The sequence below is a fragment of the Brassica oleracea genome, chromosome C8 (genome assembly GCF_000695525.1).
Source record: "Brassica oleracea var. oleracea cultivar TO1000 chromosome C8, BOL, whole genome shotgun sequence".
Taxonomy (NCBI): Eukaryota; Viridiplantae; Streptophyta; class Magnoliopsida; order Brassicales; family Brassicaceae; genus Brassica; species Brassica oleracea.
The window spans coordinates 7,994,876-8,012,109 of NC_027755.1; the positions used below are offsets into that span (position 1 = coordinate 7,994,876).

At 37.1% G+C, this 17,234-nt stretch overlaps 2 pseudogenes; both read left to right on the forward strand.

Annotated features, from left to right (window-relative positions):
• LOC106308573 overlaps positions 1-4,455 on the forward strand; it is a 37,348-nt pseudogene extending 32,893 nt beyond the window's left edge.
• An 11,213-nt stretch (positions 4,456-15,668) lies between these two features.
• Positions 15,669-17,234, forward strand: part of LOC106308574 — a 7,037-nt pseudogene continuing 5,471 nt past the window's right edge.

The window sequence follows — 17,234 nt, forward strand, 5'->3', positions numbered from 1 at the left end:
CTCCTTCCCTAGGGATGCAACAGACTTCTTCCTCTCAAAGCCAGTGTTCTTGGTGCTGCTGCTATTTGCTAGATTTTCTGTCAGTCTCACAGCTTCCACCGGATTCCTGGTGTTGAAGTTTTCCTCGCTAGCTGTATCAAGAGCCATCTGATACCTCAAGGCGATACCTCTGAAGAAAGTGCTCAGCAGTTGCACTTCGTTGAATCCGTGGTGTGGACAGTCTCGCTGAAAGAACTTGAATCTGATCCACGCATCTTTGAAAGACTCTCCAGTCTCATGCGTGAATGTAGCAATTTTGCTTCTCAAGTCTTCAGCACGTGCCTCATCGAAGAAGTTTCGCAAGAAAGCATTCTTGATGTCGGCCCAGGATGTTAGAGATCCTGTGGGTAGCTGCTTAAGCCAGTGCATCGCTTCTCCAGTCAGAGTATACTTGAAGAGCTTGCACAATAGGTAGTCCTCGGGGACTCCATGTTGGAATTCATACCGGTTTATAACTATTTATAAATCAATCTTTGAATTCGGTTTGCCTAGAATCTCATGTCAATACTGAAATAAATCTAGATCTTAGAATCTCGAATATACCTGGAAGTTTTGCAGTGGAACAATAAATAAAACAGCCAAGGTTTCAAGCACTCCAAATATCGTAACTCTACCGGTATTCACACGCACACAGACTAGATCGGAACGGGATGCTAGTGCCGCAAGATCTTCTCAACGAACAATTCGTCTCCTTTGATTTAATATTTAGGTTACGACCAAACTCAATCATCAACACAACACCTTGTGTCATTATATAATGAACGTACAATAACCTAATTAAAGGTTAATGGGCTCAGCCCAATTTAAGAAGTGATTACATTAATCATTCTTCTCATATATGTGCAGACGAGCATAACACATATGTATATATACATATAACATTTTATATTGTATATAACATATTACTTTAAACCTTAAATATTATTGATCTAGTTTGCTTAGGTGTGTGACCATTTAGGATCATATAAAATTAGTAACAGATAGATTATAAGCGGTTTTTAGCTAAACATTATAACCACCTAATTTTATATGATTGTCAAACCTTGACGTTGCGACTTTAACAAGAGTAAGTACAAATGATTTTAGGACATTCCCAACACTCCATCCATACGAATAGCAGCAATAAAATCCTCGAACCTCTCCAGATGGTCCATAGGATGCTCGTGCGGTAACCCAGAGTAGGGTAGCTGCGACACGAGCGTGTAGCACTGAGGCTTCAGCTCGAAATTCTCCTTCTGAATCTCTGGAAGTCGAATAGCTGATCTGTTGGTGTAGTACTCATCTGGACAAATGTAGTCAGCCAATGCCCTTGGTTGAGCAGCCTCTTCTACAGGTTGAGCATCTCATGTAGCATCAGCATCAGGGATTACATTCCCCTGAGCGTCTAGTTTCTGACCTGTTGCATTACGCAGATGACCATCCTTGTCATACAGGTTTCCATTCTCATCCTGTCTGAGAATAACAATCGCAACCATGTTTCGCGACTGATGATCGATCGATGTACGCGGTGTAGTATCGATCGATGTCGAACGATGTAGATCGGTCAATGTTGTAGGTCGGGTGTCGGTCGACGGTTGGGTGCGAGAATCAATCGATGTAAAAGCTGATGCGTCGAGCGATGTTGAACGTTGGTCTTTGCGGATCGTGTGTTCCAGGTGAGCAGGATCTTCTGAGAATAGCAGGTGTTTGTCCTTGTTGCTTCTGGTATTGCTGGGCATGCACCTGAAAAGACAAGAAAACATTTTGTGTCAGAATGGGGGTACAGAAAAGAGTAAGAATCAATAATACAAAATCTAATGGCGATCAAAGCTCCCCGGCAACAGCGCCAAATTTGATACCACTCAAATTACCCTAAGGAGTGAATTACCCTCTCAAATAAGAGGTTTAGTTGCAGTACTTAGGGATCGAATCCACAAGGAGCTAGGGAACCTATTAAATCTACTAAATTATTAATTCTAAGTGTTTGTTGTTTTATAGTTTAAAAGTAAATAGCAATCCTAATTGAGCAAATATATTGCTCGACTAACAAGATGATTGGGGGTGTAACTTATTGGAAGATATTAGATGCAGGGTTTCTATTCAGGCGTTGGAGATTATAATCCAATAGATGCCTAACAGTTGCATGCATGATATATTAGAGCTCAACTCTTTAATCACAGTGATCAGCGATGGCAATGTTTTACTGGTTAACTACCTAGATCTTGGATCTCAACTGTCGTCATTTGATCACAAGAAAGTGTCGATCGATGGTCCTATAGGGATATCGATCGATACACCTTTCGCAAATATCGATCGATTGTCAGAAGACAATAACGATCGATGCTTCTAGTTAAGCCCTAGGCGCAGGTTGATAATGCTCACTAGTCTCCTAGATCAGCGGTAAGCATCTCTGTAGCAGTCCTAGCATGACAGATTAGATTCAGGACTGGATGATCAAGGATGCTTGACACATGCAGATTCCTAGGTTCATGTTCTAATTAGCAAGGCTAAAACAAGCATTAAGAACAATCAATCAATGAATATCACAACTCAGCAATTCTATAGTTGGGGCTAATCCCTCTAACCTATTTGAACCTTGAATCTAACAAGTGAACTACTCAGACATAGCTAAGCAATTCATGACACAAAATGTAGATAAAAACTGAATAGAAAAGAATAGATGAATCAATAGAGTTCCAATCATAAATCTCTCTATGATTTTTTCTCCTAAAACTCTCTGCTGAAAATAGGAATACAATGGTGGCCAAAAACTCTCTTGCCTCCTAACACTTAGGCATGTATATAATTATTAGGTTAAAAACTCGTCAGGGGTAATCTTGTAATTTGGTGAAGTCTTGGGTTTAAAGTCGGATGGAACCAAGTCACGCGTCTCGACATCGATCGATGGTACAGGATGTACATCGATCGATCATAATCTTCAATCGTCGAGGTCTCTCTTCTGTATCGATCGACGGCACTGGATGTGCATTGATCTATTGATTCTTCTTCGTATCGACCTCTAATGGTCAGCTCGGATGAAATCTCTTTTAAGCTCCTAAATGCTCCATAATTATCAATTTATTCTAAAATACTCCTGAACCTGAAAACATACCTAATAGGATAGAATATATAATATATAGATAGTAAAATACTTATATACCATGGATGAAAATGGGTCAAATCCATGGTATATCAGCTAGATAGGTTGCTTTTATTTAAACCATGGAAAGAACGAATCATTTTGTATGTTTGTTCTCTTCTAGTTGCATGCTAGTCTTGACCGATTTATTGTGTGTTCAACAGGACCGCCAGAAGGAGAAAGGTTTGGGAATGATTAGGCAAGAAGCAAGTCCTGCTTCCTTGTTTCAGTTATTTGTTGACTATGGGCGTCTTACAGAGGCCACTAATTTGCTGTTGGAATACATGGAAGCATTTGCATCTTCGGTGAGTTTTATTATCTATGGCTGTCAGGTGTAGGGACTCATTCTTGAATTATATACAAACCGCCTAACATACGTTTTTCCGTAGTATGATAGATGTAGTTTCTCATTGTTGAATTGAATATAATCAACTCTAACATATGTTCACTCTCTCACACACACTTCATCAGGAACTACTTCAACGGCTACGTCAAGACATAAACCCTCAGTTTATCTTTCTCTATCTCAGCATATCTTGCATTCATATAGTAACCCACCACTCCGCATGCCTTACGTAGTAACGACTAATGCATCCAGCATCAGTGATGTCAATAGTTACGGAAGACTATTGACATCTAAAAGCTCTACTTGCATATTCAATCTTCCCCTTTTAGCTTTGTGTGCCGATCAAGCACAATATCCTTATGGTTCAACAACCACGTTTCCTCACCTGGAAAATATCCTTATGGTTCAACAACCACGTTTCTTCACCTAACTTCCACACTTGATATGCCATCTACGAGCTCTACTTGCATCTTCAGCAGATTTTACCCTTTAGACGCTCTTATGACTGAGCATGATATTGCATTCGCGTTGACATTTTCTTGTCAATAGACTGTGGAGAGCATTATTCATATGTTAGAGGATTGAAGTGTCTTGTTTTGCTCTCTTTTGAAAATAGAAACCAGCAGAGATATTGAAAAGGAAAAAGGTATCAGGGGTTTGGTTTCGTTACACAATAGTGGAAAGACTATGGGTGGGCTCTAGAGAAAACGATTAACTCAGGACGGATGGTAGAGCATTGCCAGAAGCTCAAGGGACAACTCCATCAAGCATTACTCAATCACTTAAAGCTGGTACATTTGCAATAACAATAATGATTAGGCTATAGACGTGTGCAAGTCATGTCGTGTGATTTTTTATCAGTCTAATAAACGCTGTTAATTTTTGGTGGGGTTTGATTTGATTGCAGCTGAAGGTGGACTCAGTGGATGCTGTATCCTCTGCTACCGGTTGAAGAAAGTCGAGTAAAACTATCTTGAAGTGGGAGGCCTTGTGGTTGATCCGTGTATATATTATATTTTTTTATGAATAAATCGCATCTGGGTGGTTTTGCTTTTCTTTCTAGTCAAAACAAATTTTCTTATGGGTGGGTTGGTAGAGTACAGTGGCGGAGACAGAATTTTCTACCGTGGTCAAATTATTTTTTAAAACAATTATAATATAAAAAATATTTTATATTTATTCATATTTAAATATTTTAACAACAATTTTTATTATAATTTAAATTTATTTAATTAAATAAATAAGAAATATAAAAATATCTTTTTTGCAAATTAAGGCGTTATCTAATAAAGTTAAAATTGAAAATTAAACTATAAATATAAACGATAAATTTATCTGTGAATTTACATTATTTTATGTACTTTAATATATAATCTATAGGGATAAAGGTATATTGGAAAACATCTAATGAAAACCTTTTTTAGTTTTAGTGAACACTAAAACACGAAAACAAGATTACCAAACGTCAGTTAATAATAATTAATGAAAATTTATAAATGAATTATTCTCTTATTTAATTAAGTGGGTTAAACTAAAATTAAACCCAAAATCAATATTTAGTCCAAAACTAAGCTCAAAAGTAATGATAATTATTAATGTTTTAACCATGTTTGTGTTTCACGTTTTTTTTTTTGTGAGGTCGGGTCATTTGATTTTTTTAATGGGGTCACAAAATAATTTTAAAAAGAAAAACACAACAACTTAAAAAATAGACTAGATCTTGATCCGTACGTCTGCACTGGCGTTTGCTTTAATTTGTAAGAACATGATAAATTCAAAACTAATTGGTAATTATTGGATTTTAAAATTATGGTCCCGTTATATATTATTGTTTGACTATTATTATATTTGTAATACGAATAAAGGAATACTAATACATTCATATATTAATTTTTTTGTTTCATTGTTTATTTGATATTGTAACCCAAATATTATAGTTATTTCAAGTAGGCTTCGGCATTCGGTGCTCCATTCGGGTTTCGGTTCGGGTGCAATCGGGTGTCAGGTTTCCGGTTTTGGAAAAATCATCCCCATTCGGATTTTATAAAAGTTCGGGTTGGTTTCGGTTCGGGTTTTGGCGGGTTCGGGTTTTGGCGGGTTCGGTTTGGGTTTCGTACCATACCAAAATACCGGTTAAATCCGATATTCTATCGAGTTTCGTTTATTAATCGGGTTTTGGGTTAAGAAACACTAATTTATACTTGGTTAGACACTAATCACTTACTATTTTTATTGTATGTGATTATATTTGAACTTTGAAGCAATTATATTTGTTTCACACATTCGTGAGCTAAGGTCACAAAAATGTATACAAGACAAACTTATAAGTCTAAAAATGTATACAAGACAAAAATGTATACAACTCAGAATTGTATTCAAGACGAACTTATAAGTTATAACTAGAACTTGCTCCGCGCCCCCGCGCGGATGGTTGATTTAACTTATGTTCTATGTAAATTCATAAACCGCTGGTTTTATAAAAATATCACATGTATGTTTTTTATGTTTTGTAATTTACATATAAGGTAAAATATATTATTATTTTTTTGTCATCGACTTTTACAGACTCATATTGACTATTTAAACCACATCGGGAGATATGCATTCATGTGAACAACGAAAGACGGTTGTGTCCTTGCATTGCACTGCGTGCGAGGCTATCCGCCTTGGTATTTTGCGTTCTTGGTACATAGATAATCTCTGATCGGAGGAAACTTGCTTTCAGGGTTTTCAAATCTTCCAAATAACTTGCAAAAGCTGGCCATTCATCTGGTTCCGAAACCATCTTCACCAATTGAGAACTATCTGTTGCAAACGTGACCTGGAATTGCCGTAAGTTCCTCATACATTCCATTGCCCATATTAGTGCTTCCATCTCTGCGTGGAGAGGAGAGAGACTAGCTCTAACATTTCTCGCCCCCATCAACCCATCAAATCCTACTAGCGTATTATACCAACCTTGTCCGGAAAAAGTATCATTCTCTTTCCAAGAACCATCTGTGAAACACCATCTGTCTGGAATCGCCGGGAGTGTCCTATCCTCCACATTTTGTGATGTCCGTTGTTCGTTCAAAATCTGTGCCTCAGCCCAATGTGTTGATTCCAGTGCTGCCAATTTAAGAGTTTCCCTAGGATCAATATCCAGGTTGCTAAATACTTTATTATTCCTTCCTTTCCAGATGTACCATAATATCCAAGCAAATTGATGATCATCTATATGAGGAAAGACTCTCCAAAAAAGATGATCCATGTTTGTGAAGAGAGAAGAGGTTGGGAAAATATATGGGTTTGGTGGTATCTTCGAGAGAGCCCAAACTTGAAGTGCTGGAGGACATTCGAAGAACACATGGTTTATTGATTCCTCAGAGGCTCCACATCTTGCACAACATGTGTCTCCTTGTATTCCTCTTGCATGCAAATTCTTCTTAACTGCTATACAGCCGATCACCAATTGCCATAGAAAATGTTTTAACTTTGGTGGACACCCTATTTTCCAACAGAAAGCCTTTAGTACATCGACTGTAGGTCCAATGAGTAATGGTGGTCTTACCTTGTCTGGATAAACTCGTTATGCCTGATATCCAGATTTAACTGTATATTTCCCGTTTTTTGTGAAGTGCCATCCATCTCTGTCTATCATCTGAGTCCTGCTCAGTGGTATACTTTCTTAATTTTCACATCCTGTGGATCCACCAAATCCCTAATTGCCTGTAAGTTCCAAGTTCGCGAAGTGGTATTAATGAGGGAATCCACTGTAAGGTCTGGGTAGAAATTGTGTTGATTTTTATTTGCTGGTCTCGGGCGAGTGGTTGGGAGCCATGGATCGTTCCATACAGAGATAGGGGATCCTGATCCCACCCTTTTGATTAGTCCTTTGCTTACCAGAGATCTAGCAGATATTATACTCCGCCAGCCATATGATGGAGAATATGAACGAATCAGTTCCAGGGGTGAGGCATTCCTAAAGTACCGACCTTTGAAGACACGAGAAAATAAAGTATTTGGCTTCTCTATCAGCCGCCACAACTACTAAGCAAGCATCGCTGTGTTGAAATCAGTGATATCTTTGAACCCCAAACCTCCTTCATCCTTATCAACACATACTTTGTCCCATGATTTCCAGTGCATACCTCTTGTACTTCCCCATGGGCTCCACCAAAATTGTGCTACCGCACTCGTTAGCTTTTTCACGGTTGCCTTAGGTAAACGATAACAAGACATCACGTGATTTGGTAATGCCGTAACCATTGATTTAATGATCACTTCCTTTCCTCCCTTAGTGAAAAACCTAAATGTCCACCCGTTGACTCTGTTATTTAGTCGGTCTTGTACAAAGCTAAAAACTTGTATCTTGGAACCTCCAAGATTTTCCGGTAAACCTAAATAAGATCCCATTCCTCGTAAATTCTGGATACCCAAAATATCCCTTAACTCCTGTCTGGCCGATTTCTCAATTTTATGGCCAAATTGAATGGACGACTTATCAAAATTTATAAGTTGACCTGATAATGCCTCATACTCCTTTAATATCCTGAGAATAGTTTGGCACTCCTCTTTCTGAGCTTTACAAAAAAAGAGGCTATCGTCCGCAAATAGCAAATGAGATACTGCCGGACATGCCCAAGCTACCTTCATTCCCGTTAGTTGTTGCCCTCTCTCTGCCTTTTTTATGTTTGCAATTAAAGCCTCAGTACAAAGAATGAATAAATAAGAAGATAAAGGATCCCCTTGACGTAAGCCACGATGTGGAATAATGAGTCCACGTGGTTGACCATTTAGTAGAACCCGATATTGAACCGATGATATACACTCCATCATTAACTTAATCCAGTGTAGATCAAACCCCATCTTCTGTAGTAAGGCTTTGATAAAATCCCATTTCACTCTATCATACGCTTTACTCATATCCGTTTTAATCGCCATAAACTTTCCCTGACATGCCTTATTGGTTCTCAATCCATGAAACATCTCCTGAGCGATAAGAATATTATCAGAGATCAACCGTCCCGCAACAAATGATGATTGAGTTTCCGAAATATATTATTTTATAATATAAATGTTTGATAATAATTTTTTTTATTTGTGCATAATATTATATTAATTTTTTTATAATTTGATACAATTTGATGTAATTGTACTATTCATATATTAATATGTTATTTATTTGTTAATTTATTTTAAAATGAAACTACATATTAAAATTTTTAATTTTTTCATTAGTTTTCTAAGAATTATTATTAATTTTATGATATTGTTTTTTCTTAAAAATTGAACACTCAAAATTTTTATATTGACTAAATTAAATAGGGTTTAAAAAGTGTTTTATATAATATATAGTTATATACTATATATTTCAGTTTGTGTTTTTATTTTCACCATAAAGAAACAACAACTATTATAACTAATTATTTTAAATTGATTTTAAATGTAGTGGCAGAATCTGTAAATAAAAAAAATACAAAAAGGAAGTACTTAATTATTGTAAATGCAATGGCTAAATATGTAAATTTAAAAAGTAGTTAATCTGCTATTTATGTTTCCAAACTGTTCTTGTTTTAATTGTTATCCATGTTTCCAAACAGTACTAAAAAGTACTACTTCAGTTTTAATAATATAGATGAAACACAAACGTAAAAACCAAACAGATAACTTTATTGAAACTGAAACCAAATAAAGGTCACAATTATTGAAATGCAAAACTAAACAAGATTCGTGATCCAAAACCAAACAAAAGCCAACATTATTCAATGAAATGATAAAACCAAATCGTTCAAACTTGAAACTTCAATCTTCAACCCTCAAACTTCAAAACACAGACTTCAATCACCAAGGTTGTGTACCTCAAACTCTGACAAAAGAAGAGCAAACGAATGAATTAGTAAATTAACCCATATACAAATTTTAATGAAGAGAGCTTAAGCTGAAGAAACATACCTTTCTCAAGTTTATCAAGCTGCTCCACATCAGCAAGAATTTGTTCATTTGTGATGATGCTCTCACTCAGTTTAATATCAGCATGCATACATTGCTCACTACACAGAAGAACCTCTATCATCAAGTGAGTTAAGCAGCTTCTGTGCGGTGCTAATATCATGCCACTTGTGCTAAATGCACTTTCTTAAGTCACAGATGAAACCTGCATAGCAAGGAGATCTCCGGCCATTTCTGCAAGAACCGGATACTTGATTTTGTGCACCTTCCACCATCACAGAATGTCAAACTCGTGTCCCACTAAGAGTTTAGGAGTCTCAACAGCTTCCTTCAAATAGACCTCAAGTTCATCCCTTGTGTATTCACCTGTTTCAGCTACAAGTTCCTTGTACACAACATCCATCCTTTCATAGCCAAAATCATCAACTACCAGTCCATTCTTTCTGATGCTTTCCCCTGAGACTCTGGACCAGGGACACTAGGCGCTTGAGTTGACTGTGATGCTTGCCCAGAAGACTCTCTGAAACGCAAGCTGTACTCATTGAACATGCATTGGAGAAGATCAGTCACTGATCCTAGCATTTCCTTAGCCTCAAAACTATCTTTCCCATACAGTTTCTCAAAACATAGCTTAGCAAAATGCATTTTATTCCTAGGATCAAAGATTGTCGCTAGGATCAACATTTTATTATCCCCCTTGATACCTTCCCAGTACTTCAAAAACTTCTTCTACATATATGATGCTATCAACTTCAACTCAGAGTCCAAGCTATTAGCTAAACCGGTGAGATTTCTCTCAATTGTCACTATCTCACCAAAGCAGTTGTGTGCATTGACCTTAGATGAGGCAGAGACAATCAAAGTGTTGTTGTAGAAGATGACCAGAAATCGAATCACCTTCTCAACACCACTCCATTCACTAGCAGCAGGTGGTCCACGCGTCTTAACCCCATTATCTACTTCCAAAAAGTAGTCATTGTACAGTCTATCTTCTGCTTCCATCCTATCAAACGTTACTTTGAACTGTAATGCTCTAGATAGCATAAGAAAAGTAGAATTCCACCTAGTATTTATATCTAAAGGCAAGCTATCACGAGTCATCTTACCAATTGTGACTCTTTGATCAAAAGCATTCAGCCTACTGGTAGAAGACCGAATATACTGAACAGCATTCCTGATAGCTAACACATTATCTCCTAAATCACTCAAACCCTCCTTAGCAATCAAATTTATAATATGAGCAGCACACCTCATGTGTAAAAAATTCACATCTAAGACCAAAGCATGAGGAGAAATTGAGCTAAAGACCCTATGGAACCTCCTAACATCAGAAGTATTGGCAGTTGTATTATCTACTGTGATGCAGAACAGTTTCTCAATTCCCCAGTCTGCTAAACACTCTAAAAGAACAGTAGCAATGGTCTGACCTTTATGATCAATGACATACTTGAAGCCAATGATTAACTTCTTCAGCTGCCATGATCCGTCAGTGAAATGTGCAGTAATAACCATGTAACTTGCACTTGAAATGCATTAAACACAAGAATTAGAATGTACGTATGACATCGTCTGAAATATGAATTGTATTGAGTCAAAACACATTACCTGTCACTTGAGATACCCAAATATCACTGGTAAGGGAAACCCTTTGTTTGCTTGTGCAGAGTAAGTTCTTCAAGGCAGGTTTCTTCTTCACAAACATCTCCACAATGTTCCTGGTCGCAGTCCTTCTTGAGTGAGGCTTGTAGAGGTTAACCTTGCAATTTAAAAGAATAAAACTGTAAGTAAATTGAGATGACTTTACAATGAAAATTACAAATGCAAAATTATACAAGGTCTACCTTATCGCAGAAGTGTTTCCAAGCTGCACTTTCAATGAATGAAAGTGGCAACTCTCCTAACACCACCAATTCATTACACGCTACTTTGAAAACCGTCTCAGAAACTTTAGATGGCTTCAGAATTCCTTCATTACCAATCTGTTGTTGATTCTTTTTCTGACCAGTTAACCATGATTGGTGTTCTTTGCAGATTTGCAGATGCTGCTTCAGGTTAGAAGTTCCTGACTTGGATGCACATGAAAATATCTTGTGGAAATGGTGACAACTACACTTGTCTCGAGTCTCTTTGGTTCGGGTGAAATTCTCCCACACACGAGACCTTTGGTACAACCAGCTTCTTCACCTCCTTCGCCTGAGAGGATGCTTCAGATGTTGGTGGTGCATAAGCACTTGTCTTTTGGTACTTCTGGTCTTCACATTGCATCTCAACATCAGTTTGTTGGATATTAAAAGATGAGGATGTCATCTGCAAGAGAAAAAGAATTAGTAAAACATACTAAGATCGCAATATATGAGAACAATAGAAGAACTAACATCAGTTTGTTTTCAAAACATTTATAGCACAAGACTTAACCTGAATCAAGTCTCATCACAACTATAAACGATAATTCAAGCTTCATGTCAAATTCTTTTCAGATTAAGAATAAAATCACACGGCTTAACCCGAATTGATGACCAATAATTATATTTACCCTACCAAAATCTAAAATTGAAAAAAGATACAACCAATTATGCATCGAGTACTTAGAAGAAAACTAAGCAGTTTAAACAAACAAAAAAGGAAGAAAACTAAGCACCTAGGATTGATTACTTTCTGACTAAAGAGGTGGATTGGCTTGTCAAGTCTAAGGATTCGCGTAGACATTATATAGAAGCTGGATTAAGGGTTTCAAGTTGGAATCGACGATAGAATCATTGAAGATATTTGATTTTCGGGTTATAGAAAGGATTTCGGATAGCATATACGGAAGTTGAGATTTGGGAAAGGTTTGGTTGAGATTTTTCGCAGAGAATCTTGGTGTATCTATAGTCGATTCGAAAATGAAAAAAAAGAGGGGCTAGGGTTGAGTTTCTTTCGGGTTGCGGAGGTAATCAATCGGATCTCGGGTTTTTACCTGATCCGACCCGACACCCATTATAACACAAAACAAGACCCGTTTGGTTTATTAAGAAGATCCAAAACCCACCCAAACCGGTTTTATCGGACCGGGTTCGGATCGGTTGTTCGGTGGTCGGATTTATTGCCCAGGCCTAATTTATAGTATTGTATATCTAATTCTATTTCGGTGGTCCATAAAAAAATTAGAAAGATGGTTTACTCAATCTATTAGTTCCTTTGTATTGTATTTTTTATATATATTGAAAACAATTTTATAATGGTTATTGGAAAATACATTAGTAAAAATCAATTTTTGAATACATGTATATTTTTGAATCAATTTTTGGTTTGAATTTTTTTTAATGATTAATTTAGAAAAAATATGTTTTTAGTTAATTATATTGGACCAGTTGCACAAAAAAGTAATTAGATTAAGTCATTTTTGTATATTTTAAATCTTGTCCAAACAGATAATTTATAAAAATATAATGGACTTCAATTTTTTTAATAACAGAAGCCCTTTTTTAATATACTGCTATATATATTTTCAAACAACATTATATTTCTTTTTAATTATGTTATTGTTGTGGATAACATAACTGGGTAATCTGCATCCATGTGGACGACGAAAGACGGTTGAATCCTAGCTCTACGGGCTAGACTATCCGCCATTGCATTGTGCGTGCTTGGAACATGGATAATTTCTGATCGAATGAAACTTTATTTCAGGATCTTGATATCTTCCAAATAATTTGCAAAAGCTGGTCATTCTTCTGGTTCCGAAACCATCTTCAACAATTGAGAACAATCCGTTGCAAACGTAACCTGAAATTGACGTAAGTTTCTCATACATTCCATTGTCCATAATAGCGCTTCCATCTCCGCATGAAGAGGAGATAGGCTAGCCCGAACATTCCTCGCCCCCAACAGTCCATCAAATCCTTCTAGCGTACTAAGCCATCCCTGTATGGAAAAAATATCACCCTCTTTCCAAGAACCATCTGTGAAACAGCATCTTCCAGAAATTGGTGGCAGGGACGTGACCACATCTTGTGGTACTATTCTCTGCTCGTGGAAAATCTGTGCCTCTGCCCAGAGTGTAGATTTTGTTTCAGCCAACTTAAGCGTATCCATGGGATCAATATCCAAATTACTAAAAACTTTGTTATTACGGCCTTTCCATATGTACCATAGAATCCAAGCAAACTGATGGTCCTCCATTTGTGGTAGAACTCTCCAGAAGAGACGATCCATATATGTGAATAGAGACTTTGTTAGAAAAATATTTGGGTTCGATGGTATCTTCGAGAGAGCCCAAACCTGAAGTGCTGGAGGACATTCGGAAAATACATGGTTTGTCGATTCCTCCTGAGCTTTACACCTGGCACAGCAAATATCTCCTTGAATCCCTCTCTCTTGTAAATTCTTCTTAACTGCTATACATCCTGTCACGAGCTGCCATAGGAAGTGTTTTAACTTTGGTGGGCACCTTATTTTCCAACAAAAAGCTTTCAATACATCAATTGTGGGGCCAATCAAAAGTGGTGGCCGTGCCCTATCTAGGTAAATCCGTTCTACCTGATATCCTGATTTAACTGTATATTTCCCACTTTTGGTAAAGTGTCATCCATCACTGTATGTCCTCTGAATCCTACCCAGTGGTATACTTTTTATAAGTGTTGCATCCTGTGGGTCCACCAAAGCCCAAATTGCCTGTGAATTCCAAGTATGCGAAGTGGAATCAATGAGAGAGAATCCACTGTAAAGTCCGAGTATAAATTGTGTTGATTTTTATTGGCAGGTCTCGGGCGAGTGGTTGGGAGCCATGGATCATTCCATACAGATATAAAAGACCCAGTTCCCACCCTTTTGATTAGTCATTTGCTTACCCATCTAGCAGATACAATACTCTGCCAGGCATATGACGGAGAATATGAATGAATCGGTTCCAGAGGTGAAGCATTCCTGTAATACGATCTTTAAAAACTCGAGCAAATAAAGTGTTTGGCTTCTCTATGAGACGCCAAAGCTGTTTACCAACCATCGCTGTATTAAAATCAGTGTTGTCTTTAAACCCCAAACCTCCTTCTTCTTTATAAACACATACTTTGTCCCATGATTTCTAGTGCAGGCCTCTGGTGCTCCCCCTGGACTCCACCAGAATTGTGCTACCGCACTACCGCACTCGTCAGTTTTTTCGCAGTTACCTTAGGTAGACGATAGCATGACATCACATGATTCAGTAATGCCGTGACCACTGATTTAATGATCACCTCCTTTCCTCCTTTTGTAAAAAACCGAAAGGCTCATCCGGTGACTCTGGAATTTAACCGATCCTGGACAAAGCTAAAAACTTGTATCTTAGATCCCCCAAATCTTCTGGTAAACCAAGATAAGAACCCATTCCTCCTAAATACTGAATACCCAAAATTCCTCAATCTTATTTTAGAAAAAAAAAAAAAAATAGTATTGTAAAGGAAATGATAGAGAATTTATCAAGCAGTCACGTTCCAGCATTTGATGGAATTAAAGAGTTGGTGTTTGTTGTTCGGAAAAGAGATTATGTAAAATTTGCATTTAGACTAGGAGCAATGGGATAGTTGAATAATAAATTCAATGCGTTGAACTCCCCAATGGAGTAGTTGAATTTTCAAAAAATCAAAAGTGGATTAATTGGACTTGAATCAGTTCAACTAGTTGAATACATTGATTATGGGACCCACAAATACACATGTCGAAATTTAAGAGGAAGAAAAAGGAAGAGAGTGATCACATGTTGAAAACTCTATCTTGTAAAAAGAACTACTCTCATCCTATTGGCTATTCTAAGTTTTGGAGATTTTTTTCTAATAAGAAATCATTGTAACTCAATTATTTTATAATAAGAAATTTTTTTTAAATTAAAATTTATATCAAAATTCATAATTTTTTATGGTCTACAAATAGAATCTAGGTTTGTTTCATTTAGATACAGAAAAAAAACGCCAATTTCAGATAAATTTTCTATTAGTCTCCAAGCAAATTTCCTTTTTTTGTGTTTAAACTTCTTTTTTTAGTTAAATGGATCACAATAATGATCCCTTTAACATTCAAAATTTGAGTAATTTTCCTTTTAACTATCCAAATCTCGGCAATTATCAGTTTCAAAACCAGTCTTCAAACACACCCCAAAATATACCAAATTTTGGTTTTGCACCAAATTTCTTTATGCCATCATCTGTTCCAAATTTTCCTCCATATTATGGATCGATGATGCCATATTTAACTCCAAGACCTCCTATTTCTTCAACTTCAATGGGTAATCAATTTGTTCCAAATATTGGAACAACGGAATTTCCAGAATTTTTTACACAAATAGGTCTTGGTGATACAAGTGGTGTCAATGAAGGCACTCAAAAGGAAAATGAAGAGGATTCAACTCATGCTCACCGGAAAAGTCCAAAATGGACCACTGGTCAAAATTTGGTTCTAATAAGTGGTTGGATTAAATATGGAACTGACAGTGTTGTTGGCAGGAACAAAAAAAGTGAAGCATTTTGGGGAAAAATTGCTGAGTACTGTAATGAGCATTGCTCATTTGATCCTCCGCGAGATGGAGCTTCGTGTAAAAACCATTACAACTATATGAACAAAAAGTTGAGCAAATGGGTTGGCGCGTACGATAATGCTAAGCGTATGCAACAAAGTGGGTGGTCGGAGAATGTTGTCTTGGCAAAAGCGCAGGAAATATATTCAGGTGGTAAGAATGAACATTTCAATTTAATGTTAGAATGGAATGCTCTCCGTGATCAACCACGTTACGGTAGTCACGTAGGAGGAAACAGCGGCTCAAGTAGTGGATCTAAGAGATCCCGCGAGAATGATGCAAGTGACTCCAACTCTATCAGATAAAACTCTGTAGGATCTAACGTTCGTCCAATGGGGAGGGACGCATCAAAAGAAAAGGTAGAAAGAAAATCAAGGGCGTAACTTTGGAAATGGTCAATGATAGACCATGGATTTTAACGACTTTCAGCCATGGTCTATAAGTGTTTTAATAAATATTTAATACTATATAGAGTCTATTTAGAGTATTTACAGGTTCAGGTACGCTCTGGAGAAATATGGTGATTTTGGAGTCTTTTGAGGTGCAGAGCTGCACAAACGCGTCAGATGTCTAGCTACGGATGGAGACCTTTCGACCGTTAGATTAAGCTCATCTTTTGATACAAGATATCGATTTGATTTATCTTTCTAATGCCACCGGTTTGAGGTCAATCAGCATCCTGTAGCAGAAGTTATGCCCGTTTTACTGAAGAGTGGTCAGTCTGCCTCGCGAGAGGAAGCTGTCGAGAAGAGGAACATATGTCGATCGATGCAGAAATCGACATCAATCGATATGGATGCCAGAATACGGGTCGAGCATATTTTATGACCGACTGAAGCCCAGAAGCAACCCCAAATTATCAGAATACCCTTGGACGACCAGAAACCCTATTTATGTTATTTATAAGCCATTGTTGACGGCTACATCTATCTAAGCTTTCTTTTATTCTTGTTCTTAGTTAGGAGAGAAAGGAGGAACTCCTTTAGAGTCCTCCTGGAATTCCATTGGCTTTGGTTTTATATTATTTATGCTTTTCATCTATTCATCTATGATTTCTGTGATAAACTTCATGTCTGAATAGATCCACCTGTTAGGTTTAGGGTTCAAATTGGTTAGAGGGATTAGCCCCAACTATAGATTTCCTGAGTTGTGATATTCATTGATTAATTGTTCTTAATGCTTGTTTTAGCCTTGCTAACTAGAACATGAACCTAGAAATTTGCATGTGTCAAGCATCCTTGATCATCCTGTCCTGAATCTAATATGTCATGCTA